The sequence below is a fragment of the Pristiophorus japonicus genome, chromosome 27, assembly GCF_044704955.1.
Source record: "Pristiophorus japonicus isolate sPriJap1 chromosome 27, sPriJap1.hap1, whole genome shotgun sequence".
NCBI classification, from domain to species: Eukaryota; Metazoa; Chordata; class Chondrichthyes; family Pristiophoridae; genus Pristiophorus; species Pristiophorus japonicus.
In genome coordinates, this window is record NC_092003.1 from 1,632,038 (window position 1) to 1,659,017 (window position 26,980).

At 58.7% G+C, this 26,980-nt stretch overlaps 1 protein-coding gene across 2 annotated transcripts in view; it reads left to right on the forward strand.

The window, feature by feature from the left end:
• The first annotated feature begins 3,838 nt into the window (after positions 1-3,838).
• The window catches only part of LOC139239397 (muscarinic acetylcholine receptor M1-like), a 40,923-nt gene continuing 17,781 nt past the window's right edge, over positions 3,839-26,980 (forward strand). The window contains exon 1 of one of the 2 annotated variants that reach the window (XM_070868088.1): positions 3,839-4,034. The gene's annotated coding sequence lies outside the window, so the exon portion shown is untranslated. Of the gene's footprint in view, positions 4,035-18,332; positions 18,356-26,980 lie in introns of those variants that run through there. The other variant, XM_070868089.1, reaches the window with a different exon arrangement.

Consider the following 26,980-nt stretch of genomic DNA (forward strand, 5'->3'; position numbering starts at 1 on the left):
CCGCACTGTCGGAGGGGCAGTACTGAGGGAGCGCCGCACTGTCGGAGGGGCGGTACTGAGGGAGTGCCGCACTGTCGGAGGGGCGGTACTGAGGGAGTGCCGCACTGTCGGAGGGGCGGTACTGAGGGAGCGCCGCACTGTCGGAGGGGCGGTACTGAGGGAGTGCCGCACTGTCGGAGGGGCGGTACTGAGGGAGCGTCGCACTGTCGGAGGGGCAGTACTGAGGGAGCCCCGCACTGTCGGAGGGGCAGTACTGAGGGAGAGCCGCACTGTCGGAGGGGCAGTAGTGAGGGAGCCCCGCACTGTCGGAGGGGCGGTACTGAGGGAGTGTCGCACTGTCGGAGGGGCGGTACTGAGGGAGTGCCGCACTGTCGGAGGGGTAGTACTGAGGGAGTGCCGCACTGTCGGAGGGGCAGTACTGAGGGAGCCCCGCACTGTCGGAGGGGCGGTACTGAGGGAGCGCTGCACTGTCGGAGGGGCGGTACTGAGGGAGTGCCGCACTGTCGGAGGGGTGGTACTGAGGGAGCGCCGCACTGTCGTAGGGGCGGTACTGAGGGAGTGCCGCACTGTCGGAGGGGCGGTACTGAGGGAGCGCCGCACTGTCGGAGGGGCTGTACTGAGGGAGCGCCGCACTGTCGGAGGGGCAGTACTGAGGGAGAGCCGCACTGTCGGAGGGGCAGTACTGAGGGAGTGCAGTACTGAGGGAGCGCCGCACTGTCGGAGGGACTGTCTTTCGGATGAGACGTTAAACCGAGGCCCCGTCTGCCCTCTCGGGTGGATGTAAAAGATCCCGGGGCCACTATTGGAAGAAGAGCAGGGGAGTTCTCCCCGGTGTCCTGGGGCCAATATTTATCCCTCGACCAACATCACTAAAACAGATGATCTGGGTCATTCTCACATCGCTGTGTGTGGGAGCTTGCTGTGCGCAAATTGGCTGCTGCATTTGCCACATTACAACAGTGACTGCATTTCAAAAGTATTTGGCTGTAAAGCGCTTTGAGACGTCCGGTGGTCGTGAAAGGCGCTATATAAATGCAAGATCTTCTTTCTAACATTTTACCATCCTCCATCAGCCACTGACTGACCATTTCATTGAGTTAATGAGCAGAGAGAGAGGTGACTGAGGTGTCTCTGCCCAGTCCCGATCCCTGACACAACTCCCTTAGCTTGCATAAGTTCAGATTGTAACGCTGAACAGGCTGGGGTTGTTTCTCTAGAAAGAAGGCTGAGGGGTGAGCTGATCGAGGTCTGTAACATCATGCAGGGGGTTCGAGAGGGTAGATGTAGAGAATGTTCCCCCTTGTGGGGGAGACCAGAACTGGGGGCCACCAATATCAGACCGTCACTGATAAACCCAACGGGGAATTCAGGAGAAACTTCTTTACCCAGAGAGCGGTGAGAATGTGGAACTCGCTGCCACAGGGAGGGGTTGAGGTGAATAGTATCGATGTATTTAAGGGGAGGCTGGATAAACACACGGGGGAGAGAGGGATAGAAGGATGGGGTGATGGGGGGAGATGGAGAGGGGTGGGAGGGGGAGTGTGGGGCATAAACCCCGGCACGGAGCGGTGGGACATAAACCCCGGCACGGAGCGGTGGGTCATAAACCCCGGCACGGAGCGGTGGGACATAAACCCCGGCACGGAGTGGTGGGGCATAAACCCTGGCACGGAGCGGTGGGGCATAAACCCCGGCACGGAGCGGTGGGGCATAAACCCCGGCACGGAGCGGTGGGGCATAAACCCCGGCACGGAGCGGTGGGACATAAACCCCGGCACGGAGCGGTGGGGCATAAACCCCGGCACGGAGCGGCGGGGCATAAACCCTGGCACGGAGCGGTGGGGCATAAACCCCGGCACGGAGCGGTGGGGCATAAACCCCGGCACGGAGCGGCGGGGCATAAACCCCGGCACGGAGTGGTGGGGCCAAGTGGCCTGTTTCTGGGCTGTACGTTCGATGCAGCTCAAGGTATTCCCTTTAGTTTGGGAGATTTAGTTTAATCGGAGGGCAGCCACAAGGTAGTTACGGCAGCTGGCACAGGCACAGCTTTGCCCGCTCGGAGAGCTGTGACGTCGCAGCCTGTGGGGAAAGCGGCTTTTTATAGACCTCCTTTTAATTGCGTGGAATCAATGTTTTAGCAGCCTGTCAGGGAGTGAAGCAGCTATGTGTTTGGGACGCCGCCCGAACTGGCAGCAGCTAATGGATCAGCATTCAATTATTCAGCACACCAGTGCACGGCTGATTCACTTCCTGCCACTCCTGTCGCCCCTTCCACAGCCAGAGCTCCCTGCTAACTCCACCCCCCAGTGCCCGATCGCTGTCCAGAGGCCCCCTGCTTAAAAAGTACGTGCGCGCCGATATCAGGAGGGCACACGGGCGGGGATTGCCTCCCCCCAAGGCCGAATAGCTGACACTCACTGTCGAAGGCTCACGTGTGCGGAACAGATGTTCCCGAGTGCTGATGTTAGGGTGAGGGGCAGTTTGGGGAGGGTAAGAGAGTGGATTTGGTTTGGACAATCGGGGGTGCCCATGTCTGGGGTGCCCTTTGCCTTGGCCAGGATTCGCCCCTCCCCCCCCAGCCTGCTCTGTCAACACCTCTCTGCCTCACTGCAGCAGCCGATCATAAATTATCAACATGAATTTAAACATCGGCACAAGTACTCTGCGTTGCAAAGTGACTCGGAGGATTGTAGATGTGAGACTGAGAGACAATCAGCATTTACTGTCAGGGGCTAGGGCCCCAGACTTGCTGATTTTCTTTGCTACAATTACCTGCCCCACCCACTCCCCCCCGCAACCCCTCACTCCACAAGCAGTGAGCCGAGAGTTAGTGTCAGCAAGTTATTTGACCAAGGGGAGCATCGTAGCGATGAGAGAGTTCCCAGCCGAAGGAGCAGCACAACACGACCAACCCCTCCCCCCCCATTTAAAATCTAATCGGGGTGCCATCGAGTGCCAGAGATCAGCACGTGGGCACGACAGAGGGGTCAGGGGTCAATCCCCTTTCTCCTTCGGGGTTGAGACACAGGTCAGCCGCCATCTCATCGAATGGCGCAGCAGACCCGAGGGGCCGAATGGCCCCCTCCTCTTCCTTTAGTTCATATTCTGCATGCAAAGCCGTTTAGACTGCACGGGCACAGGAAGATTGACAGACAGCGGAGGGAAGTGAGAGGGAGCAGCAGATCGCTGTCCATAGAGGGAGCACTTGGCATAAGCTGGAGGGGGAGAGACAGAGGGAGAAAGTGAGGGAGCGAGAGTGTAAACGAGAGAGTGAGACAGACAGACAGAGAGAGAGTGAGAGTGTAAGAGAGGGTAACACAGTCAGAGAGAGAGAGAGACAGAGAGAGAGACTGAGAGAGAGAGAGAGAGAGAGTGAGAGTATAAGAGAGAGTAACACAGACAGAGAGAGAGACAGAGAGAGAGAGAGAGAGAGAGAGACTCAGAGAGATAGAGATAGAGATGTAGAGAGTCAGAGAGAGACGAACAGAGAGACGGAAAGACAGAGAGGGACAGACAGAAAGAGACAGAGAGAAAGAGGGACGGAGAGAGAGAGAGACAGAGAGAGAGGCAGAGACAGTCAGAGAGAAAAGAGAGAGAGAGAGAGAGAGAGAGAGAGGGGGACAGAGCGAGAGACAGAGAGAGAGAGAGAGGGGGGGTCAGAGGGAGAGAGAGACAGAGCGAGAGGGGGACAGAGAGTGAGAGAGAGAGAGAGAGAGGGACAGAGAGAGAGAGACAGAGAGAGAGAGAGGGGGGCCAGAGAGAGAGAGAGACAGAGAGAGAGAGAGAGAGAGAGAGAGAGAGGGGTGGCAGAGGGAGAGAGAGAGACAGAGAGAGAGAGAGAGAGAGGGGGTCAGAGGGAGAGACAGAGGGAGAGAAAGACAGCACCAAGTATGCTGTGCTGAGCAGTGTGGCTGGCACAAGGTGTGAGGGTTCCTTGAGCTGGCTCGAGCTGGATATCACAGGACTCCCTGCCTACAGCCCCGTCACCAGCAGAGGAGGAGGTGGATGTGTGTGAGGACGGGTCCAAGTGACAGGTACAGGTACAGGGCTCAGAGACAAGGCGTGGGGAGTGTTTATGCGGGAGCATTAAACCTTGAGTGGGTGCATTGTGTAAAACACACATTAGCGATCGGGTACAGATCACTCCACAATCGTCAGGTGTCCTGTCAAGTTCTGCTCTGTTGGGATGGTATTTAAAAACAAAGTTATTGCATGTTCCTCTTAAAGGGGCAGTGACGTGGTTGACAAACCCCCAATTTGCTCGAGAACTCCCCTGCTCTTCTTCCAATAGTGGTCGTTGGATCTTTTACACACCCGAGAGGGCAGACGGAGCCTCAGTTTAACGTCTTATTAGAAAGACGACACCTCCGACAGTGCGGCACTCCCTCGGTACTGCCCCTCCTACAGTGCGGCACTCCCTCAGTACTGCCCCTCCGACAGTGCGGCACTCCCTCGGTACTGCCCCTCCGACAGTGCGGCGCTCCCTCAGTACTGCCCCTCCGACAGTGCGGCACTCCCTCGGTACTGCCCCTCCGACAGTGCGGCGCTCCCTCAGTACTGCCCCTCCGACAGTGCGGCGCTCCCTCGGTACTGCCCCTCCTACAGTGCGGCACTCCCTCGGTACTGCCCCTCCGACAGTGCGGCACTCCCTCAGTACTGCCCCTCCGGCAGTGCGGCGCTCCCTCAGTACTGCCCCTCCGACAGTGCGGCGCTCCCTCGGTACTGCCCCTCCGACAGTGCGGCGCTCCCTCAGTACTGCCCCTCCGACAGTGCGGCGCTCCCTCGGTACTGCCCCTCCTACATTGCGGCACTCCCTCAGTACTGCCCCTCCGACAGTGCGGCGCTCCCTCAGTACTGCCCCTCCGACAGTGCGACTCTCCCTCAGTACTGCCCCTCCTACAGTGCAGCGCTCCCTCAGTACTGCCCCTCCGACAGTGCGGCCTCCCTCAGTACTGCCCCTCCGACAGTGCGGAGCTCCCTCAGTACTGGCCCTCCGACAGTGCGGCCTCCCTCAGTACTGCCCCTCCGACAGTGCGGAGCTCCCTCAGTACTGCCCCTCCGACAGTGCGGCACTCCCTCAGTACTGCCCCTCCGACAGTGCGGCACTCCCTCAGTACTGCCCCTCCGACAGTGCGGCACTCCCTCAGTACTGCCCCTCCGACAGTGCGGCACTCCCTCAGTACTGTCCCTCCGACAGTGCGGAGCTCCCTCAGTACTGCCCCTCAGACAGTGCGGCGCTCCCTCAGTACTGCCCCTCCGACAGTGCGGCACTCCCTCAGTACTGCCCCTCCGACAGTGCGGCGCTCCCTCAGTACTGCCCCTCCGACAGTGCGGCGCTTGCTCAGTACTGCCCCTCCGACAGTGCGGCACTCCCTCAGTACTGCCCCTCCGACAGTGCGGCACTCCCTCAGTACTGCCCCTCCGACAGTGCGGCACTCCCTTAGTACTGCCCCTCCGACAGTGCGGCGCTCCATCAGTACTGCCCCTCCGACACTCCCTCAGTACTGCCCCTCCGACAGTGCGGCGCTCCCTCAGTACTGCCCCTCCGACAGTGCGGCACTCCCTCAGTACTGCCCCTCCGACAGTGCGGCGCTCCCTCGGTACTGCCCCTCCGACAGTGCGGCGCTCCCTCAGTACTGCCCCTCCGACAGTGCGGCGCTCCCTCGGTACTGCCCCTCCTACAGTGCGGCACTCCCTCAGTACCGCCCCTCCGACAGTTCGGCACTCCCTCAGTACTGCCCCTCCGGCAGTGCGGCGCTCCCTCAGTACTGCCCCTCCGACAGTGCGGCGCTCCCTCGGTACTGCCCCTCCGACAGTGCGGCGCTCCCTCAGTACTGCCCCTCCGACAGTGCGACACTCCCTCAGTACTGCCCCTCCGACAGTGCGGCGCTCCCTCAGTACTGCCCCTCCGACAGTGCGGCCTCCCTCAGTACTGCCCCTCCGACAGTGCGGAGCTCCCTCAGTACTGCCCCTCCGACAGTGCGGCCTCCCTCAGTACTGCCCCTCCGTCAGTGCGGAGCTCCCTCAGTACTGCCCCTCCGACAGTGCGGCACTCCCTCAGTACTGCCCCTCCGACAGTGCGGCACTCCCTCAGTACTGCCCCTCCGACAGTGCGGCACTCCCTCAGTACTGTCCCTCCGACAGTGCGGAGCTCCCTCAGTACTGCCCCTCAGACAGTGCGGCTCTCCCTCAGTACTGCCCCTCCGACAGTGCGGCGCTCCCTCAGTACTGCCCCTCCGACAGTGCGGCGCTTGCTCAGTACTGCCCCTCCGACAGTGTGGCACTCCCTCAGTACTGCCCCTCCGACAGTGTGGCACTCCCTCAGTACTGCCCCTCCGACAGTGCGGCGCTCCCTCAGTACCGCCCCTCCGACACTCCCTCAGTACTGCCCCTCCGACAGTGCGGCGCTCCCTCAGTACTGCCCCTCCGACAGTGCGGCGCTCCCTCAGTACTGCCCCTCCGACAGTGCGGCGCTCCCTCAGTACTGCCCCTCCGACAGTGCGGCGCTCCCTCAGTACTGCCCCTCCGACAGTGCGGCGCTTGCTCAGTACTGCCCCTCCGACAGTGCGGCGCTCCCTCAGTACTGCCCCTCCGACAGTGCGGCGCTCCCTCAGTACTGCCCCTCCGACAGTGCGACACTCCCTCAGTACTGCCCCTCCGACAGTGCGGCACTCCCTCAGTACTGCCCCTCCGACAGTGCGACACTCCCTCAGTACTGCCCCTCCGACAGTGCGGCGCTCCCTCAGTACTGCCCTTCCGACAGTGCGACACTCCCTCAGTACTGCCCCTCCGACAGTGCGACACTCCCTCAGTACTGCCCCTCCGACAGTGCGGCACTCCCTCAGTACTGCCCCTCCGACAGTGCGACACTCCCTCAGTACTGCCCCTCCGACAGTGCGGCGCTCCCTCAGTACTGCCCTTCCGACAGTGCGGCGCTCCCTCAGTACTGCCCCTCCGACAGTGCGGCGCTCCCTCAGTACTGCCCTTCCGACAGTGCGGCGCTCCCTCAGTACTGCCCCTCCGACAGTGCGGCACTCCCTCAGCAGTGCCCCTCCGACAGTGCGGCGCTCCCTCAGTACTGCCCCTCCGACAGTGCGGCACTCCCTCAGCAGTGCCCCTCCGACAGTGCGGCACTCCCTCAGCAGTGCACTGGGAGTGTCGGCCTAGACAATTGTGTGGCGTCCCTGGAGTGGGACCTAAACTTTCTGTCTGGGTGACACTGAGCCTCGGCTGACATTGCATCCTCTTTGTGAATGGTCCAAAGTGCTTGGGACTGTATCTGTGTGTGACACCTCGGTGTCTGCGTTAACTGAGGTTAGCAGCAGATAGTGTGTCGGAGGGCAGTACTGAGGGAGTCCCGCACTGTCGGAGGGGCAGTACTGAGGGAGTCCCGCACTGTCGGAGGGGCAGTACTGAGGGAGTGCCGCACTGTCGGAGGGGCAGTACTGAGGGAGTGCCGCACTGTCGGAGGGGCAGTACTGAGGGAGTCCCGCACTGTCGGAGGGGCAGTACTGAGGGAGTGCCGCACTGTCGGAGGGGCAGTACTGAGGGAGCACCGCACTGTCGGAGGGGCAGTACTGAGGGAGTGCCGCACTGTCGGAGGGGCGGTACTGAGGGAGTGCCGCACTGTCGGAGGGGCAGTACTGAGGGAGTCCCGCACTGTCGGAGGGGCGGTACTGAGGGAGTGCCGCACTGTCGGAGGGGCAGTACTGAGGGAGTGCCGCACTGTCGGAGGGGCAGTACTGAGGGAGTGCCGCACTGTCGGAGGGGCAGTACTGAGGGAGCACCGCACTGTCGGAGGGGCAGTACTGAGGGAGTGCCGCACTGTCGGAGGGGCAGTACTGAGGGAGTGCCGCACTGTCGGAGGGGCAGTACTGAGGGAGTGCCTCACTGTCGGAGGGGCAGTACTGAGGGAGTGCCGCACTGTCGGAGGGACAGTACTGAGGGAGCGCCGCACTGTCGGAGGGGCGGTACTGAGGGAGCACCGCACTGTCGGAGGGGCAGTACTGAGGGAGTGCCACACTGTCGGAGGGGCAGTACTGAGGGAGTGCCGCACTGTCGGAGGGACAGTACTGAGGGAGCGCCGCACTGTCGGAGGGGCGGTACTGAGGGAGCACCGCACTGTCGGAGGGGCAGTACTGAGGGAGTGCCGCACTGTCGGAGGGGCAGTATTGAGGGAGCCCCGCAGTGTCGGAGGGACAGTACTGAGGGAGCGCCGCACTGTCGGAGGGGCAGTACTGAGGGAGTGCCGCACTGTCGGAGGGGCAGTACTGAGGGAGCACCGCACTGTCGGAGGGCGGTACTGAGGGAGTGCCGCACTGTCGGAGGGGCAGTACTGAGGCAGCTCCGCACTGTCGGAGGGGCAGTATTGAGGGAGTGTCGCACTGTCGGAGGGACAGTACTGAGGGAGTGCCTCACTGTCGGAGGGACGGTACTGAGGGAGCGCCGCACTGTCGGAGGGACAGTACTGAGGGAGCGCCGCACTGTCGGAGGGGTGGTACTGAGGGAGCCCCGCAGTGTCGGAGGGACGGTACTGAGGGAGCGCCGCACTGTCGGAAGGGCAGTACTGAGGGAACGCCGCACTGTCGGAGGGACAGGACTGAGGGAGCGCCGCACTGTCGGAGGGGTGGTACTGAGGGAGCCCCGCAGTGTCGGTGGGACAGTACTGAGGGAGTGCCGCACTGTCGGAGGGGTGGTACTGAGGGAGCCCCGCACTGTCGGAGGGACAGTACTGAGGGAGTGCCGCACTGTGGGAGGGGCGGTATTTCGGATGAGAGGTTAAACCGAGGCCCTGTCTGCCCTCTCGGGTCGATGTAAAAGATCCCGGGGCCATCACAATATAAGGCACGGAGTTGCAATGTGTGTTTGAGAACCATTTGTCGATGGAATGGTCTCCATGACTTTTACTGCCCAAGATATGTTCGCACAGTCTGTAACAGCCTGTGTTTTATGATGTTCTGTTCAATCACTGGTGACCAGTGAAGGGCAGCAGTTGTCAGTGAGTACCCCGAGTGTCGGCTCACACATTGTGTGTTTGGGCTGTCCATCGACGGACTGGACTGTCCCAACATGCAGACTACACAATCCCCTCGGCGTGATATAGTGTCAGACTGCACAGTGCGATCCCACTCTCATTGAGCTCAATATGGGGCATCCCAGCATGGGGAGTGTGGCAGTGGGAGTGATCAGCACAACAGAACCCGAGGAAATAGCCCATGGCAAACCCAACACTTTCACTCTTAAATACAGTAATATCTCCGGAGTATCAACAGTGTCAGTGAGAGAGAGGGAGAGAGAGAGAGGCACAGGGAGATAGAGAGAGAGGGAGAGAGAGAGAGAGAGAGAGAGAGGGACAGGGAGATAGAGAGAGAGGGAGAGAGAGAGAGAGAGAGAGAGGGGGGGACAGGGAGATAGAGAGAGGGAGAGAGAGAGAGAGAGAGGGACAGGGAGATATAGAGAGAGGGAGAGAGAGAGAGAGGGACAGGGAGATAGAGAGAGAGGGAGAGAGAGAAAGAGAGAGGGACAGGGAGATAGAGAGAGAGGGAGAGAGAGAGAGAGAGAGAGAGAGAGAGGGACAGGGAGATAGAGAGAGAGGGAGAGAGAGAGAGAGAGAGGGACAGGGAGATAGAAAGAGGGAGAGAGAGAGAGAGAAGGACAGGGAGATAGAGAGAGGGAGAGAGAGAGACAGAGAGGGAGATAGAGAGAGAGAGGGAGATAGAGAGAGGGAAGGAGGGAGAGAGACAGAGAGAAGAAGAGTGAGAGAGGAAGGGAGAGAGAGGGAGAGGGAGATAGAGAGGGGGAGAGAGAAAGGGAGGTAGAGAGACAGAAAGAGGAAGAGAGAGAATAGGGAGAGAGAGAGAGAGAGAAATAAAGAGAGGGAGATAGCGAGAGAGGAGAGAGAGGCTGAGAGAGGGAGATAGAGAGAGAGAAAGGAGAGAGAGAGACAGAGAGAAACAGAGAGAGGGAGAGGGAGACAGTGAGGGAGAGGGAGACAGAGAGAGAGAGGAGAGAGAGAGACAGAGAGAGGGAGAGAGACAGAGGAGACGGAGAGGGAGAGAGAGAGAGGAGACGGAGAGGGAGAGAGAGAGAGAGAGAGAGAGAGCGAGAGAGATACAGAGGGAGAGTCAGAGACAGAGAGCGAGACAGAGGGAGAGACAGAGAGAGGGAGAGACAGAGAGAGAGAGCGAGAGAGATCGAAAGAGAGAGAGAGTGCGGTGCTCCCTCAGTACTGCCCCTCCGACAGTGCGGCGCTCCCTCAGTACTGCCCCTCCGACAGTGCGGCGCTCCCTCAGTACTGCCCCTCCGACAGCGCGGCGCTCCCTCAGTACTGCCCCTCCGACAGTGCGGCACTCCCTCAGTACTGCCCCTCCGACAGTGCGGCACTCCCTCAGTACTGCCCCTCCGACAGTGCGGCATTCCCTCAGTACTGCCCCTCCGACAGTGCGGCGCTCCCTCAGCACTGGCACCGGGGGAGTGTCGGACCTGGATTACGGGGTTCGAGTCTCGGGTGCGGGGGCAGGAACCCACAACCCTCTGACGGAGGGCTGAGACAGAGAGAGGCACATCATCACTGCAGCCACAGATTCCCGTGGTTGACACGGAAACAAAATTTGTGCCAGAAAAGAATTGTAATTTAGCACGTATGTGTGAAGTGCCATTTGGCTTGATGGTTCTTTCTTTCAAAGATTGGGTTGTTTCTGGTGTCGGAAGAGTTTGGTTGGACAGGTTAAACCAGTGAGACGGTGGCTGGTTACCAATCATAACAGTTACCGCCCGGGAATTTCATTTGCATTCTGTTTATATCTTAATGTCTTCTTAGAATTCCAGGCAAGTGGATCGATGGGTTAACCCTTTCTTTGCTGGTCTCAAAGATGACTTGCATTTATATATAGCGCCTGTCACCACCTCAGGACGTCCCACAGCGCCTCACAGCCAATGAAGTACTTTATTTAAAGAGCAGCCACTGTTGTAATGTGGGAAACGCCAATTTGCGCACAGCAAGCTCCCACACACAGCGATGTGATAATGACCCAGATCATCTGTTTTAGTGATGTTGGTCGAGAGATAAATATTGGCCCCAGGACACCGGGGAGAACTCCCCCTGCTCTTCTTCCAATAGTGGCCCCAGGATCTTTTACATCCACCCGAGAGGGCAGACGGGGCCTCGGTTTAACGTCTCATCCGAAAGACGGCACCTCCGACAGTGCGGCGCTCCCTCAGTACCGTCCCTCCGACAGTGCGGCGCTCCCTCAGTACCGCCCCTCCGACAGTGCGGCGCTCCCTCAGTACCGCCCCTCCGACAGTGCGGCGCTCCCTCAGTACCGCCCCTCCGACAGTGCGGCGCTCCCTCAGTACCGCCCCTCCGACAGTGCGGCGCTCCCTCAGTACTGCCCCTCCGACAGTGCGGCACTCCCTCAGTACCGCCCCTCTGACAGTGCGGCACTCCCTCAGCACCGCCCCTCCGACAGTGCGGCCCTCCCTCAGTACCGCCCCTCCGACAGTGCGGCACTCCCTCAGTACCGCCCCTCCGACAGTGCGGTGCTCCCTCAGCACCGCCCCTCCGACAGTGCGGCACTCCCTCAGTACTGCCCCTCCGACAGTGCGGTGCTCCCTCAGCACCGCCCCTCCGACAGTGCGGTGCTCCCTCAGTACCGCCCCTCCGACAGTGCGGCACTCCCTCAGCACCGCCCCTCCGACAGTGCGGTGCTCCCTCAGTACCGCCCCTCCGACAGTGCGGTGCTCCCTCAGCACAGCCCCTCCGACAGTGCGGTGCTCCCTCAGTACCGCCCCTCCGACAGTGCGGTGCTCCCTCAGTACCGCCCCTCCGACAGTGCGGTGCTCCCTCAGTACCGCCCCTCCGACAGTGCGATGCTCCCTCACCACTGCCCCTCCGACAGTGCGGTGCTCCCTCAGTACCGCCCCTCCGACAGTGCGGTGCTCCCTCAGCACCGCCCCTCCGACAGTGCGGTGCTCCCTCAGTACCGCCCCTCCGACAGTGCGGTGCTCCCTCAGTACCGCCCCTCCGACAGTGCGGTGCTCCCTCAGCACTGCCCCTCCGACAGTGCGGTGCTCCCTCAGTACCGCCCCTCCGACAGTGCGGTGCTCCCTCAGTACTGCCCCTCCGACAGTGCGGGACTCCCTCAGTACTGCCCCTCCGACAGTGCGGGGCTCCCTCAGCACTGCCCTGGGAGCGGCAGCCTAATTTATGTGCTCTAGTCCCTGGAGTGAGACTTGAACCCACAACCTCCTGACTCAGAGGCGAGAGTGAGCCAGTGAGCCATGGCTGATACTGTAATATAACTGGGGTTTATAAGGAAGTAATAGAATGCTATGCAAATGTTTGCTGAATTCTGAATGAACGACATCGAATGTTACTGAACTGCCCTCGTTTAAAACCAGCCGCTGGGAAACGATGTCAGTCAGTCTAGTCCAGTGCCTGTTTACACAGTAAATTATTCAATTGTGTCTCTCTCGAACGGTGCCGAGATACCACCAGACTGATGGTCAATAGGATAAGGGCACTTCCGTCATCTCTCAATACTCTCAGCCTCCGAGTCAGCCTCGACGGTGGCCATGCAGTGCGAGCTGTGTCATAACAGGGGGCTGGAGCCAATGAGGTGTCCCGGCTCAGGGTGGGGTGCCACGGGGTATAGGGTTTGCGAGTGGGGAGGGAGGGAAGACGGGGAACGGACAGAGCGCGAAATTACCCCCACGGATGGCCCAACCCTACGCTCGCGCGAAAATGCCGCTTCTGCAAGCAACGACGTGCGTGTAACCTCCCGGCAGGCTATTTGGCCTTGGGGAACATCGCGACCAAACGCTCACCTGTCATCCATTGGGCCCCTCGAGCCCGTGCTGTGCCGGCTCTGTGACAGTGCGATCCAATCAGTCCCACTCCCCACAGCCCCGGCACATTTCTCCTGTCCCAGTATTGATCCAATTCCCGGTTTGAAAGTCACGATTGAATCTGCTCCCACCGCCCTTTCAGGCAGCGCGTTCCCGATCACAACAACTCGCTGCGTAAAAACATTGTCTCCATTTAGAAGTCGGTGGTTGTGGTTTTTGATGCCACACAGACTTATAATTTTCTCTTGTGGTCTGGTACGAAAGGGGTTATAGCGAGTGGACCGAGCTGTAGTTTTACTGCAACAGGCTGAAGGTTCCTGTGAGTGTTCGAACAACGTATCTCAGTTGAAAGTCCCACACTGCAATTATCTGGAATTATCCCAAGAGATGGTTCTGTTTCAACAGACTGAAGGGCCATTGATTTTTGAAGGTTCCCTTTGTATTTATGTGTCTTTTAATATGGTTGTCTTATATTTTTCTAGAATGAGCTTGGAATATTCATTTCCATATATCATTTAAGTGTAAATAAATCTGACTTGCTGATTTAGCCTGAACTAATCTCTTATTGGTCGGTGATATTTTCCATTGTCTGTTATAATGAAGAGGTTGCAAGAATCCTATTTGGATTCCAGTCTCCCTCAGTACTGCACCTCCGACAGTGCGGCGCTCCCTCAGTACCGCCCCTCCGACAGTGCGGCGCTCCCTCAGTACTGCCCCTCCGACAGTGCGGCGCTCCCTCAGTACCGCCCCTCCGACAGTGCGGCGCTCCCTCAGTACCGCCCCTCCGACAGTGTGGCGCTCCCTCAGTACTGCCCCTCCGACAGTGCGGCACTCCCTCAGTACTGCCCCTCCGACAGTGCGGCGCTCCCTCAGTACCGCCCCTCCGACAGTGCGGCACTCCCTCAGTACCGCCCCTCCGACAGTGCGGCACTCCCTCAGTACCGCCCCTCCGACAGTGCGGCGCTCCCTCAGTACTGCCCCTCCGACAGTGCGGCACTCCCTCAGTACCGCCCCTCCGACAGTGCGGCGCTCCCTCAGTACCGCCCCTCCGACAGTGCGGCACTCCCTCAGTACCGCCCCTCCGACAGTGCGGCGCTCCCTCAGTACCGCCCCTCCGACAGTGCGGCGCTCCCTCAGTACTGCCCCTCCGACAGTACAGCACTTCCTCAGTACCGCCCCTCCGACAGTGCGGCACTCCCTCAGTACTGCCCCTCCGACAGTACAGCACTCCCTCAGTACTGCCCCTCCGACAGTGCGGCACTCCCTCAGTACCGCCCCTCCGACAGTGCGGCATTCCCTCAGTACTCCCCCTCCGACAGTCCGCTGCCTCTGGCCCGGGACCGGGACCCCCCCAGGAAGAAAGGTGGGGAATTTCCCAGCTCTGTTGCTGCTCCTGGGCAGAAGAAGTCGCACTTCCTTGAGCCCGACGTTATCAGGACCTTTGCTCGCCTGGTGCCAGCTTGCCGTTGCTGCGTGACGCACTGTGCCACTCCCAGGCTCTGCCCTGCCCGCAGGCAAAATACCTGAAATACCAAAACCTGCTCTCTCGCACACCACCCAAGAAATCCATATCCAAACGCCCGCAACCCTCCCTGCCCCACCCGGCCCCCGGCAGTGTTACACCGCAGGGGTCCGGTCAACCAAGGCACGACAGTGATTCGCGGTTCACCCCTGGCATTGTATCAAGCGGCTGTGCAGTGGGACTTCTGTATTGTTTAAACGGTGAGAGATCGGGGAATGTCGGTGTTCAGAGGGACCTGGGGGTCCTTGTACCAATCACTGAAAGTTAACCTGCAGGTACAGCAAGCGATTGAGGAATGGTATGTTGGCCTTTATTACACAAGGATTTCAGTATAAGAACTAGGCAGTCCCTTGTGACGAGAATCACACTCTTCACACCACAAATAGATGGGCACACAGATGTTATATTGAGTGACATCCCGCTAAGAGAGCCCTATCCAGCCAGTGCCTCACAGCTAACCTGGCGTGACTTGATGACCCCGAGACGCAGAATGCCCACAGCGCTTGGTCTGCCCTCCAGGCCTCCACAGCCAGTGCCTGTGAAGAGACGCTCGGTCACTCAACCAGGAAACACCAGGACTGGTTTGATGAGAATGGCCGGGAGATCCAGGAGCTAATAGAACGCGAGCGCAGGGCATTTCTGAGCCTTAAACAACAACCCAACTCAGGAGCAGCAAGGCAGCATTACAGACGGCTTACGGCTGAGGTCCAACAAAAAAGCCGGGACCTAAAGAACAGGAGGTGGAGAAAGCCCAGGAGATACAGCAGTTGGCCGACAACCACAACGTGCGAGCATTCTTCATCACAGTCAAGGCCACCGACTGGCCCAAGCACCCAAGGCCCCACCCCACTGCTGCTCAGGGTCCACTGGAAGCAGCACTTCGAAGACCTCCTCAATCGAGACTCTGCCTTTGACTCGAGTGTCCTCGACTCCATCCCGCAGCATGCGACCCGCCACCAACTCAGCAAAGCCCCAGCCCTGCACCAGGTAGAAAAGGCCATCCGCCAGCTCAAAGAACAACAAGGCGTCGGGAGCGGATGGAATCCCTGCTGAGGCACTAAAGTATGGCGGAGAGGCTCTGTTGACACTGGAGGGGGGAGAGCATGTCAGGAGATCTTGGAGATGCAGTGATCGTGACCATCTTTAAAAAAGGGGACAAGTCCGACTGCAGCAACTACAGGGGAATCTCCCTGTTATCAGCTGAGGAGCTCCTCCCGGAATCACAATGCGGATTTCGTCCCCTACGGGGTACAACAAACATGATTTTTACAGCGCAACAGCTGCAATAAAAATGCAGGGAGCAGCGCCAGCCCTTATGTTGTGTATGTGTAAAGCATGCACTCCCATGTTCCGCCACCAGGGGGTGCATCCCTTGGGAGCACTGTATATAAGCCGGGCCCTAAGGCCTGTTCCTCACTCTGGAGTGTCTTATTAAAGACTGAGGTCACTGTTACTTTAACCTCCCTGTGTGCAGCCTCATCTGTGTTAGGAACACAATAACTGGCGACGAGTATCCAACGCAAAGATGCAGCAAAGTGTGGGCATCCTGGAGAAGTTCTCGGAGGGTGAGGACTGGGAAGCCTATGTCGACCGGCTAGACCAGTACTTTGTAGCCAACGAGCTGGACGGAGAAGGAAGCTGCAAAAAGGAGATTGGTCCTCCTCACAGTCTGCGGGGCACCGACCTACAGCCTCATGAAGAATCTTCTGGCTCCGGTGAAACCCACAGATAAGTCGTATGAGGAGCTGTGTACACTGGTTCGGGAGCATCTTAACCCGAGGGAGAGCGTGCTGATGGCGAGGTATCGGTTCTACACGTGCCAGCGATCTGAAGGTCAGGATGTGGTGAGCTACGTCGCCGAGCTAAGGCGACTTGCAGAACAATGTGAGTTTGATGGCTACCTGGAGCAGATGCTCAGAGACTTTTTTGTACTGGGCACTGGCCACGAGACCATCCTACGAAAACTTTTGACTGTAGAGACACCGACCCTCAGTAAGGCCATTGCGATAGCACAGGCGTTTATGTCCACCAGTGTTAACACCAAACAAATCTCTCAACACACAAGTGCTAGCAATGTTCATAAATTAACTGTTACTGTGTTTGCGAGCAGCAATGTACAGGGCAGAAACCACAAGTCTGCAACTGCCAGCAGGCCTCAGGTGACCCAGATGCCCAGATGACTCAGAGTCCGCAACAAAGGATGAATGCAAGGCAATTCTCACCTTATTGGCATTGTGGAGACTTCCATTCAGCCTATTCATGCCGCTTCAAAGGGTATGTTTGCAAGAGCTGTGGAACAATGGGGCACCTCCAATGAGCTGCAAGCTCTGCAAAACCTGCTAACCACCACGTGCAGAGGAATATCGGTCCATGGTGGATCAAAGCAATTTCGAGCCTCAGAGAGAGGAGGCAGATGCTGAAGTACACGGGGTGCACACATTTTCGACGAAATGTCCACCTATAATGCTAAATGTAAAATTGAATGGCTTACCCGTAGCCATGGAACTGGACACTGGCGCTAGCCAATCCATCATGAGTAAAAAGATGTTTGAGAGACTGTGGTACAACAAGACACTCAGACCAGCCCTGAGCCCCATCCACACGAAACTGAGAACGTACACCAAAGAGCTCATCACTGTCCTGGGCAGCGCCATGGTCAAGGTCACCTACGAGGGCACGGTGCATGAACTGCCACTCTGGATTGTCCCAGGCAATGGCCCCACACTGCTTGGAAGGAGCTGGCTGGGCAAAATCCGCTGGAACTGGGATGACATCCGAGCGCTATCACATGTCGATGAGGCCTCATGTACCCAGGTTCTTCACAAATTTCCTTCCCTTTTTGAGCCAGGCATTGAAAACTTTTCCGGGGCGAAGGTGCAGATCCACTTGGTCCCAGAGGCACGACCCATTCACCACATGATGAGGGAGAGAGTGGAAATCGAGTTGGACAGGCTGCATCGCGAGGGCATCATCTCCCCAGTGGAATTCAGCGAGTGGGCCAGCCCGATTGTTCCAGTACTCAAAAGTGATGGCACGGTCAGGATTTGCGGCGATTATAAAGTAACTATTAATCGATTCTCGCTACAGGACCAATACCCGCTACCTAAGGCAGACGATCTATTTGCGACGCTGGCAGGAGGCAAGACGTTCCCCAAGTTCGACCTGATTTCGGCCTACATGATGCAGGAGCTGGAGGATTCTTCGAAGGGTCTCACCTGCATCAACACACACAAGAGCAGACATCGACGACGAGATCCAACACGGCCTCCAGTGCGCCAGTGCAGCCTTCGGCCGCCTGAGGTAAAGAGTGTTTGAAGACCAGGCCCTCAAAACTGCCACCAAGCTCATGCGCTACAGGGCTGTAATTGTACCCGCTCTCCTGTCTGGCTCAGAGACATGGACCATGTACATTAGGCACCTCGAATCGCTGGAGAAATACCACCAACGACGTCTCCGCAAGATCCTACAAATCCCCTGGGAGGACAGACGCACCAACGTTAGCGTCCTCGACCAGGCCAACATCCCCAGCATCGAAGCACTGACCACACTCGACCAGCTCCGCTGGGCAGGGCCACATTGTCCGCATGCCTGACACAAGACTCCCAAAGCAAGCGCTCTACTTGGAACTCCGTCACGGCAAACGAACCCAAGGTGGGCAGAGGAAACGTTACAGGGACCACCCTCAAAGCCTCCCTGATAAAGTGCAACATCCCCACCGACACCTGGGAGTCCCTGGCCAAAGACCAGTCCGCCCGAAGTGGAGGAAGTGCATCCGGGAGGGCGCTGAGCACCTCGAGTCTCGTCACCGAGAGTGTTAAGTATGGACGAACTCCACAAGACTGAGTACTGTGAGCTAAAACTGATATGACCTTAGTCTCTTTAATACAACTCCAGAATGCCTAAGCAGCCTGGCAGACAACCTTTTATACTCACTTGCATGAGGTGTGCAGGTGACCCGTGGGCCTCCAACAGTTGCGCCCTCTGGTGGTAAGTCTTACTCAGTTACAATGTTTACATATATAACAGAGAGCATGCAGGAAACAAGCGCAGGCAGCGGAAGGAGCGTGCGGCAAACCAGTCCCACCCTCCCCTTCCCTCAACCACTGTCTGTCCCACCTGTGACAGAGACTGTAATTCCCATATTGGACTGTTCAGCCACCTAAGAACTCACTTTTAGAGTGGAAGCAAGTCTTCCTCGATTCCGAGGGACTGCCTCTGATGATCTTGAAGGGTTGAAGATGCTTGTGCGTGTATTTTTTTAACGTGTGGTAATCGTAGCACACCAGCCACCACAAGAACAAGACTGTTTGCAATCTGGGTATCACATCTGACCCTGAAGTGAGTTTACGGCCACATATCCGCGGCATAATTAAAACCGCCTATTTCCACCCCCGTAACATCGCCAGCTCATCCACTGCTGAAACCCTCATCCCTGCCTTTGTTACCTCCAGACTTGACTATTCCAACGCACTCCTGGCCGGCCTCCCACAAACTACCCGATGTAAACTAGAGGTGTTCCAAAACTCTGCTGCTCCGTATCCTAACTCGCACCCAGTCCCGCTCACCCATCACCCCCTGTGCTCACTGACCCCGTGTCCTAACTCACACCCAGTCCCGCTCACCCATCACCCCCTGTGCTCACTGACCCATGTCCTAACTTGGACCAAGTCCCTCTCACCCATCACTCCCTGTGCTCACTGCCCCGTGTCCTAACTCGCACCGAGTCCCACTCACCCATCACCCCCTGTGCTCACTGACCCATGTCCTAACTCGCACCCAGTCCCACTCACCCATCAACCCCTGTGCTCACTGCCCCGTGTCCTAACTCAAACCCAGTCCCGCTCACCCATCACCCACTGTGCTCACTGCCCCCGTGTCCTAACTCACACCGAGTCCCGCTCACCCATCACCCCCTGTGCTCACTGACCCCGTGTCCTAACTCACACCCAGTCCCACTCACCCATCACCCCCTGTGCTCGCTGCCCCGTGTCCTAACTCACACCAAGTCCCACTCACCCATCACCCACTGTGCTCACTGCCCCGTGTCCTAACTCGCACCGAGTCCCACTCACCCATCACCCCCTGTGCTCGCTGCCCCGTGTCCTAACTCGCACCGAGTCCCGCTCACCCATCACCCACTGTGCTCACTGCCCCGTGTCCTAACTCGCACCGAGTCCCGCTCACCCATCACCCCCTGTGCTCGCTGCCCCGTGTCCTAACTCGCACCGAGTCCCGCTCACCCATCACCCCCTGTGCTCGCTGCCCCGTGTCCTAACTCGCACCGAGTCCCGCTCACCCATCACCCCCTGTGCTCGCTGCCCCGTGTCCTAACTCGCACCGAGTCCCGCTCACCCATCACCCCCTGTGCTCGTTGACTTACATTGGCTCCTGGTTAAGCAATGCCTCAATTTCAAAATTATCATTCTTGTTTACAAATCCCTCCATGGCCCTCGCCCCTCCCTATCTCTGTAATCCCCTCCAGCCCCACAACCTCCCGAGATGTCTGCGCTCCTCTAATTCTGCCCTCCTGACCATCCCTGATTATAATCACTCCACCATCGGTGGCCATGCCTTCAGCTGCCTGGGCCCCAAGCTCTGGAACTCCCTCCCTAAACCTCTCCACCTCTCTCTCCTCCTTTAAGATGCTCCTTAAAACCGACCTCTGACCCAGCCTTTGCTCACCTGCCTTAATTTCTTTTGTGGCTTGGTGTCAATATTTATCTGTTTGTCTTCTAACACTGCTGTGAAACACCTTGGGACATTTTACTACGTTAAAGGCGCTGTATAAATAAAAGTTATTATTATTATAAGAGTAAAGACGTCTTGCTGCAGTTATACAGGGCCCTGGTGAGACCACACCTGGAGTATTGTGTACAGTGTCGGTCTCCTTACCTAAGGAAGGATATACTGGCCGTAGAGGGAGTGCAGCGAAGGTTCACCAGACTGATTCCTGGGATGGGGGGATTGTCCTATGAGGAGAGATTGAGCAGACTGGGCCGATATTCTCTGGAGTTTAGAAGAATGAGAGGGGATCCCATTGAAACACACACAATACTTACAGGGCTTGACAGGGTAGATGCAGGGAGGGTGTTTCCCCCCGGGGCTGGGGAGTCTAGAACCAGGGCTCACAGTCTCAGGATAAGGGCTCGGCCATTTAGGACTGAGATGAGGAGGAATTTCTTCACTCAGAGGGGGGTGAATCTTTGGAATTCTCTGCCTCAGAGGGCTGTGGAGGCTCAGTCTGTGAGTATATTCAAGGCTGAGCTCGAGATTTTTGGATATTAAGGGAATCGAGGGATCGAGCGGGAAAGTGGGGTTGAGGTCGAAGGTCAGCCGCGATCTCATTGAATGGTGGAGCAGGCTCGAGGGGCCGAATGGCCGACTCCTGCTCCTGATCCTTATGTTCTGATGTTATGTATTGCCATGGTTACCATGGGGCGGGGGGGGTTGCCCGAGTAATCATTCTCTGAGGACCAAACATACCGTGACAGCCAGTGAAGGCTTTTACTCAGTGTCTTTCACCCAAAGCGCTTTACAGCCAATGAAGTACTTTTGGAGTGCGGTCACTGTTGTAATGTGGGAAACACGGCAGACAATTAGCGCACAGCAAGCTCCCACACACAGCGATGTGATAATGACCCAGATCATCTGCTTTAGTGATGTTGGTCGAGGGATAAATATTGGCCCCAGGACACCGGGGAGAACTCCCCCTGCTCTTCTTCCAATAGTGGCCCCGGGATCTTTTACATCCACCCGAGAGGGCAGACGGGGCCTCGGTTTAACGTCTCATCCGAAAGACAGCCCCTCCGACAGTGCGGCACTCCCTCAGTACTGCCCCTCCGACAGTGCGGCACTCCCTCAGTACCGTCCCCCCGACAGTGCGGCACTCCCTCAGTACTGCCCCTCCGACAGTGCGGCACTCCCTCAGTACTGCCCCTCCGACAGTGCGGCGCTCCCTCAGTACCGCCCCTCCGACAGTGCGGGGCTCCCTCAGTACTGCCCCTCCGACAGTGCGGCGCTCCCTCAGTACCGCCCCCCCCGACAGTGCGGCACTCCCTCAGTACTGCCCCTCCGACAGTGCGGCACTCCCTCAGTACTGCCCCTCCGACAGTGCGGCACTCCCTCAGTACCGCCCCCCCGACAGTGCGGCACTCCCTCAGTACTGCCCCTCCGACAGTGCGGCACTCCCTCAGTACTGCCCCTCCGACAGTGCGGCGCTCTCTCAGTACTGCCCCTCCGACAGTGCGGCACTCCCTCAGTACTGCCCCTCCGACAGTGCGGCACTCCCTCAGTACTGCCCCTCCGACAGTGCGGCACTCCCTCAGTACTGCCCCTCCGACAGTGCGGCGCTCTCTCAGTACTGCCCCTCCGACAGTGCGGCACTCCCTCAGTACTGGCACCGGGGAGTGTCAGCCTGGGTGATGGGGCTCAAGTCTCTGGAGTGGGGGGTCTGGAACCCAGGTTTGTGACTGCGAGGTGAGAGAGAGAGAGAGACACCCACTGAGCCGTGCCTGACACTGGACAAAAATTAGCAGAGGCACAAATGGGCACTGTCCCAATCACTGCCAGCTCCCACGCTGTTAGCGGAGAATCACCGGGCCATGTCCGTGGCCAGACTGGCCCTGGCTTGGTGCCGACTGGGACAGTAAGGTTGGATTCCTGGCCAACCCCGGGGACATGCTGAACCTCCTGACTGTAGGGAGTCATCAATAAAACCGAGCTCTGCCAATCCCCATCCACTAAACGCAAATCCCTCCCTCGCTATTTACAGCTGTAACGTTATTCATCACCAACAGCGCGATAATAACAACTTGTATTTATCATCATCATCACAGGCAGGCCCTCGGAATCGAGGAAGACTTGCTTCCACTCTTAACACGAGTCCTCAGGTGACTGAACAGCCCAATACGAGAACCACAGTCCCTGTCACAGGTGGGACAGACAGTGGTTGAGGGAAGGGGAGGGTGGGACTGGTTTGCCGCACGCTCCTTCCGCTGCCTGCACTTGGTTTCTGCACACTCTCGGCGACGAGACTCGAGGTGCTCAGTGCCCTCCCGGATGCACTTCCTCCACTTAGGGCGGACTGGTCTTTGGGCCCAGGGACTCCCAGGTGTCGGTGGGGATGTTGCACTTTTTCAGGGAGGCTTTGAGGGTGGTCCCTTGTAACGTTTCCTCTGCCCACCTGGGGCTCATTTGCCGTGAAGGAGTTCCGAGTAGAGCGCTTGCTTTGGGAGTCTCGTGTCGGGGGGACATGCGGACAATGTGGCCCTGCCCAGCGGAGCTGGTCGAGTGTGGTCAGTGCTTCGATGCTGGGGATGTTGGCCTGGTCGAGGACGCTAACGTTGGTGCGTCTGTCCTCCCAGGGGATTTGCAGGATCTTGCGGAGACATCGTTGGTGGTATTTCTCCAGCGACTTGAGATGTTTGCTGTATAGAACGCCTTTAACATAGTGAAACGTTTCACAGGAATATTCTGAGATAAAACAATTTGACCCCGAGCCGCAGAAGGAGAAATTAGGGCAGGTGACCAAAAGCTTGGTCAAAGAGATCGGTTTTAAGGAGCGTCTTGAATGAGAAAGAGAGGGAGAGAGACGGAGAGGTTTAGAGAGGGAGTTCCAGAGCTTGGGGCCCAGGCAACAGAAGGCACGGTCACGGATGGTGGAGTGATTATAATCAGGGATGCTCGAGAGGGCAGAATTAGAGGAGCGCAGACATCTCGGGGGGTTGTGGGGCTGGAGGGGATTACAGAGATAGGGAGGGGCGAGGGCCATGGAGGGATTTGTACACAAGGTTGAGAATTTTGAAATCGAGGCGTTGCTTAACCGGGAGCCAATGTAGGTCAGTGAGCACAGGGGGTGATGGGTGAGTGGGACTCGGTGTGAGTTAGGACACGGGGCAGTGAGCACAGGGGGTGATGGGTGAGTGGGACTGGGTGCGAGTTAGGACACGGGGACAGTGAGCACAGGGGGTGATGGGTGAGCGGGACTCGGTGTGAGTTAGGACACGGGGTCAGTGAGCACAGGGGGTGATGGGTGAGTGGGACTGGGTGTGAGTTAGGACACGGGTCAGTGAGCACAGGGTGTGATGGGTGAGCGGGACTCGGTGCGAGTTAGGACATGAGGCAGTGGGCACAGGGGGTGATGGGTGAGTGGGACTGGGTGTGAGTTAGGACACGGGGCAGTGAGCACAGGGGGTGATGGGTGAGTGGGACTCGGTGTGAGTTAGGACACGGGGCAGTGAGCACAGGGGGTGATGGGTGAGTGGGACTCGGTGTGAGTTAGGACACGGGGTCAGTGAGCACAGGGGGTGATGGGTGAGTGGGACTGGGTATGAGTTAGGACACGGGTCAGTGAGCACAGGGTGTGATGGGTGAGCGGGACTCGGTGCGAGTTAGGACATGAGGCAGTGGGCACAGGGGGTGATGGGTGAGTGGGACTGGGTGTGAGTTAGGACACGGGGCAGTGAGCACAGGGGGTGATGGGTGAGTGGGACTCGGTGTGAGTTAGGACACGGGGCAGTGAGCACAGGGGGTGATGGGTGAGTGGGACTCGGTGTGAGTTAGGACACGGGGCAGTGAGCACAGGGGGTGATGGGTGAGTGGGACTGGGTGCGAGTTAGGACACGGGGCAGTGAGCACAGGGGGTGACGGGTGAGTGGGACTGGGTGTGAGTTAGGACACGGGGTCAGTGAGCACAGGGGGTGATGGGTGAGTGGGACTGGGTGTGAGTTAGGACCCGGGGCAGTGAGCACAGGGGGTGATGGGTGAGTGGGACTGGGTATGAGTTAGGACACGGGTCAGTGAGCACAGGGTGTGATGGGTGAGCGGGACTCGGTGCGAGTTAGGACATGAGGCAGTGGGCACAGGGGGTGATGGGTGAGTGGGACTGGGTGTGAGTTAGGACACGGGGCAGTGAGCACAGGGGGTGATGGGTGAGTGGGACTCGGTGTGAGTTAGGACCCGGGGCAGTGAGCACAGGGGGTGATGGGTGAGTGGGACTCGGTGTGAGTTAGGACACGGGGCAGTGAGCACAGGGGGTGATGGGTGAGTGGGACTGGGTGCGAGTTAGGACACGGGGCAGTGAGCACAGGGGGTGACGGGTGAGTGGGACTGGGTGTGAGTTAGGACACGGGGTCAGTGAGCACAGGGGGTGATGGGTGAGTGGGACTGGGTGTGAGTTAGGACCCGGGGCAGTGAGCACAGGGGGTGATGGGTGAGTGGGACTGGGTGTGAGTTAGGACACGGGGCAGTGAGCACAGGGGGTGATGGGTGAGTGGGACTGGGTGTGAGTTAGGACACTGGTCAGTGAGCACAGGGGGTGATGGGTGAGTGGAACTGGGTGTGAGTTAGGACACGGGGCAGTGAGCACAGGGGGTGATGGGTGAGCGGGACTGGGTGCGAGTTAGGACACGGGGCAGTGAGCACAGGGGGTGATGGGTGAGCGGGACTGGGTGCGAGTTAGGACACGGGGCAGTGAGCACAGGGGGTGATGGGTGAGCGGGACTGGGTGTGAGTTAGGACACGGGGCAGCGAGCACAGGGGGTGATGGGTGAGCGGGACTGGGTGTGAGTTAGGACACGGGGCAGCGAGCACAGGGGGTGATGGGTGAGCGGGACTGGGTGTGAGTTAGGACACGGGGCAGTGAGCACAGGGGGTTATGGGTGAGCGGGACTGGGTGTGAGTTAGGACACGGGGCAGTGAGCACAGGGGGTGATGGGTGAGCGGGACTGGGTGTGAGTTAGGACACGGGGGCAGTGAGCACAGTGGGTGATGGGTGAGCGGGACTCGGTGCGAGTTAGGACACGGGGCAGTGAGCACAGGGGATGATGGGTGAGTGGGACTGGGTGTGATTTAGGACACGGGGCAGCGAGCACAGTGGGTGGGTGAGCGGGACTCGATGCGAGTTAGGACACGGGGCAGTGAGCACAGCGGGTGATGGGTGAGTGGGACTGGGTGTGAGTTAGGACACGGGGCAGTGAGCACAGGGGGTGATGGGTGAGTGGGACTGGGTGTGAGTTAGGACACGGGTCAGTGAGCACAGGGGGTGATGGGTGAGTGGGACTGGGTGTGAGTTAGGACACGGGTCAGTGAGCACAGGGGGTGATGGGTGAGTGGGACTGGGTGCGAGTTAGGACACGAGGCAGTGAGCACAGGGGGTGATGGGTGAGCGGTACTTGGTGTGAGTTAGGACACGGGGCAGTGAGCACAGGGGGTGATGGGTGAGTGGGACTCGGTGTGAGTTAGGACACGCGGCAGTGAGCACAGGGGGTGATGGGTGAGCGGGACTCGGTGTGAGTTAGGACACGCGGCAGTGAGCACAGGAGGTGATGGGTGAGCGGGACTGGGTGCGAGTTAGGACATGGGGCAGTGAGCACAGGGGGTGATGGGTGAGCGGGACTGGGTGCGAGTTAGGACACGCGGCAGTGAGCACAGGAGGTGATGGGTGAGCGGGACTGGGTGCGAGTTAGGACACAGGGCAGTGAGCACAGGGGGTGATGGGTGAGCGGGACTGGGTGCGAGTTAGGACACGGGGACAGTGAGCACGGGGTGATGGGTGAGTGGGACTGGGTGTGAGTTAGGACACGGGGCAGTGAGCACAGGGGGTGATGGGTGAGTGGGACTGGGTGTGAGTTAGGACACGGGCTGCCCTAATTCGCAAGTTCATTTGGTTGCTGTACCTGTGGGCGGGAGCTATACTGTGCGGGTGCGCACTGCGTGAGGGTGAGAGTGCAGGCGGGGTGGCGGATGGGGGTTTTAGGCATTTCTCTCGCTTGTGCCAGCACCTCGGATATTTTATTTCCAGTTGTGTCTGTTAAATTAAGCATGTGAACAGTAGCTACAACAGGACTGGGAGCGGGGAAGTGATGAATTATCGATGAGCCACTCTCTTGACAAAGATGCACTGTGATAACTGAGCCAATTACACAAAGGTCTCCTTGTTGGACCCGCTGTCAAACCAGAGCGTGTCCTAGTGATCCAAACACAGCGATGTGAGAATGACCAGATCGTCTGTTTTAGTGATGTTGGTCGAGGGATAAATATTGGCCCCAGGACACCGGGGAGAACTCCCCCTGCTCTTCTTCCAATAGTGGCCCCGGGATCTTTTACATCCACCCGAGAGGGCAGACGGGGCCTCGGTTTAACGTCTCATCCGAAAGACGGCCCCTCCGACAGTGCGGCACTCCCTCAGTACTGCCCCTCCGACAGTGCGGCGCTCCCTCAGTACTGCCCCTCCGACAGTGCGGCGCTCCCTCAGTACTGCCCCTCCGACAGTGCGGCGCTCCCTCAGTACTGCCCCTCCGACAGTGCGGCTCTCCCTCAGTACTGCCCCTCCGACAGTGCGGCGCTCCCTCAGTACTGCCCCTCCGACAGTGCGGCACTCCCTCAGTACTGCCCCTCCGACAGTGCGGCGCTCCCTCAGTACTGCCCCTCCGACAGTGCGGCGCTCCCTCAGTACTGCCCCTCCGACAGTGCGGCGCTCCCTCAGTACTGCCCCTCCGACAGTGCGGAGCTCCCTCAGTACTGCCCCTCCGACAGTGCGGCACTCCCTCAGTACTGCCCCTCCGACAGTGCGGCGCTCCCTCAGTACTGCCCCTCCGACAGTGCGGCGCTCCC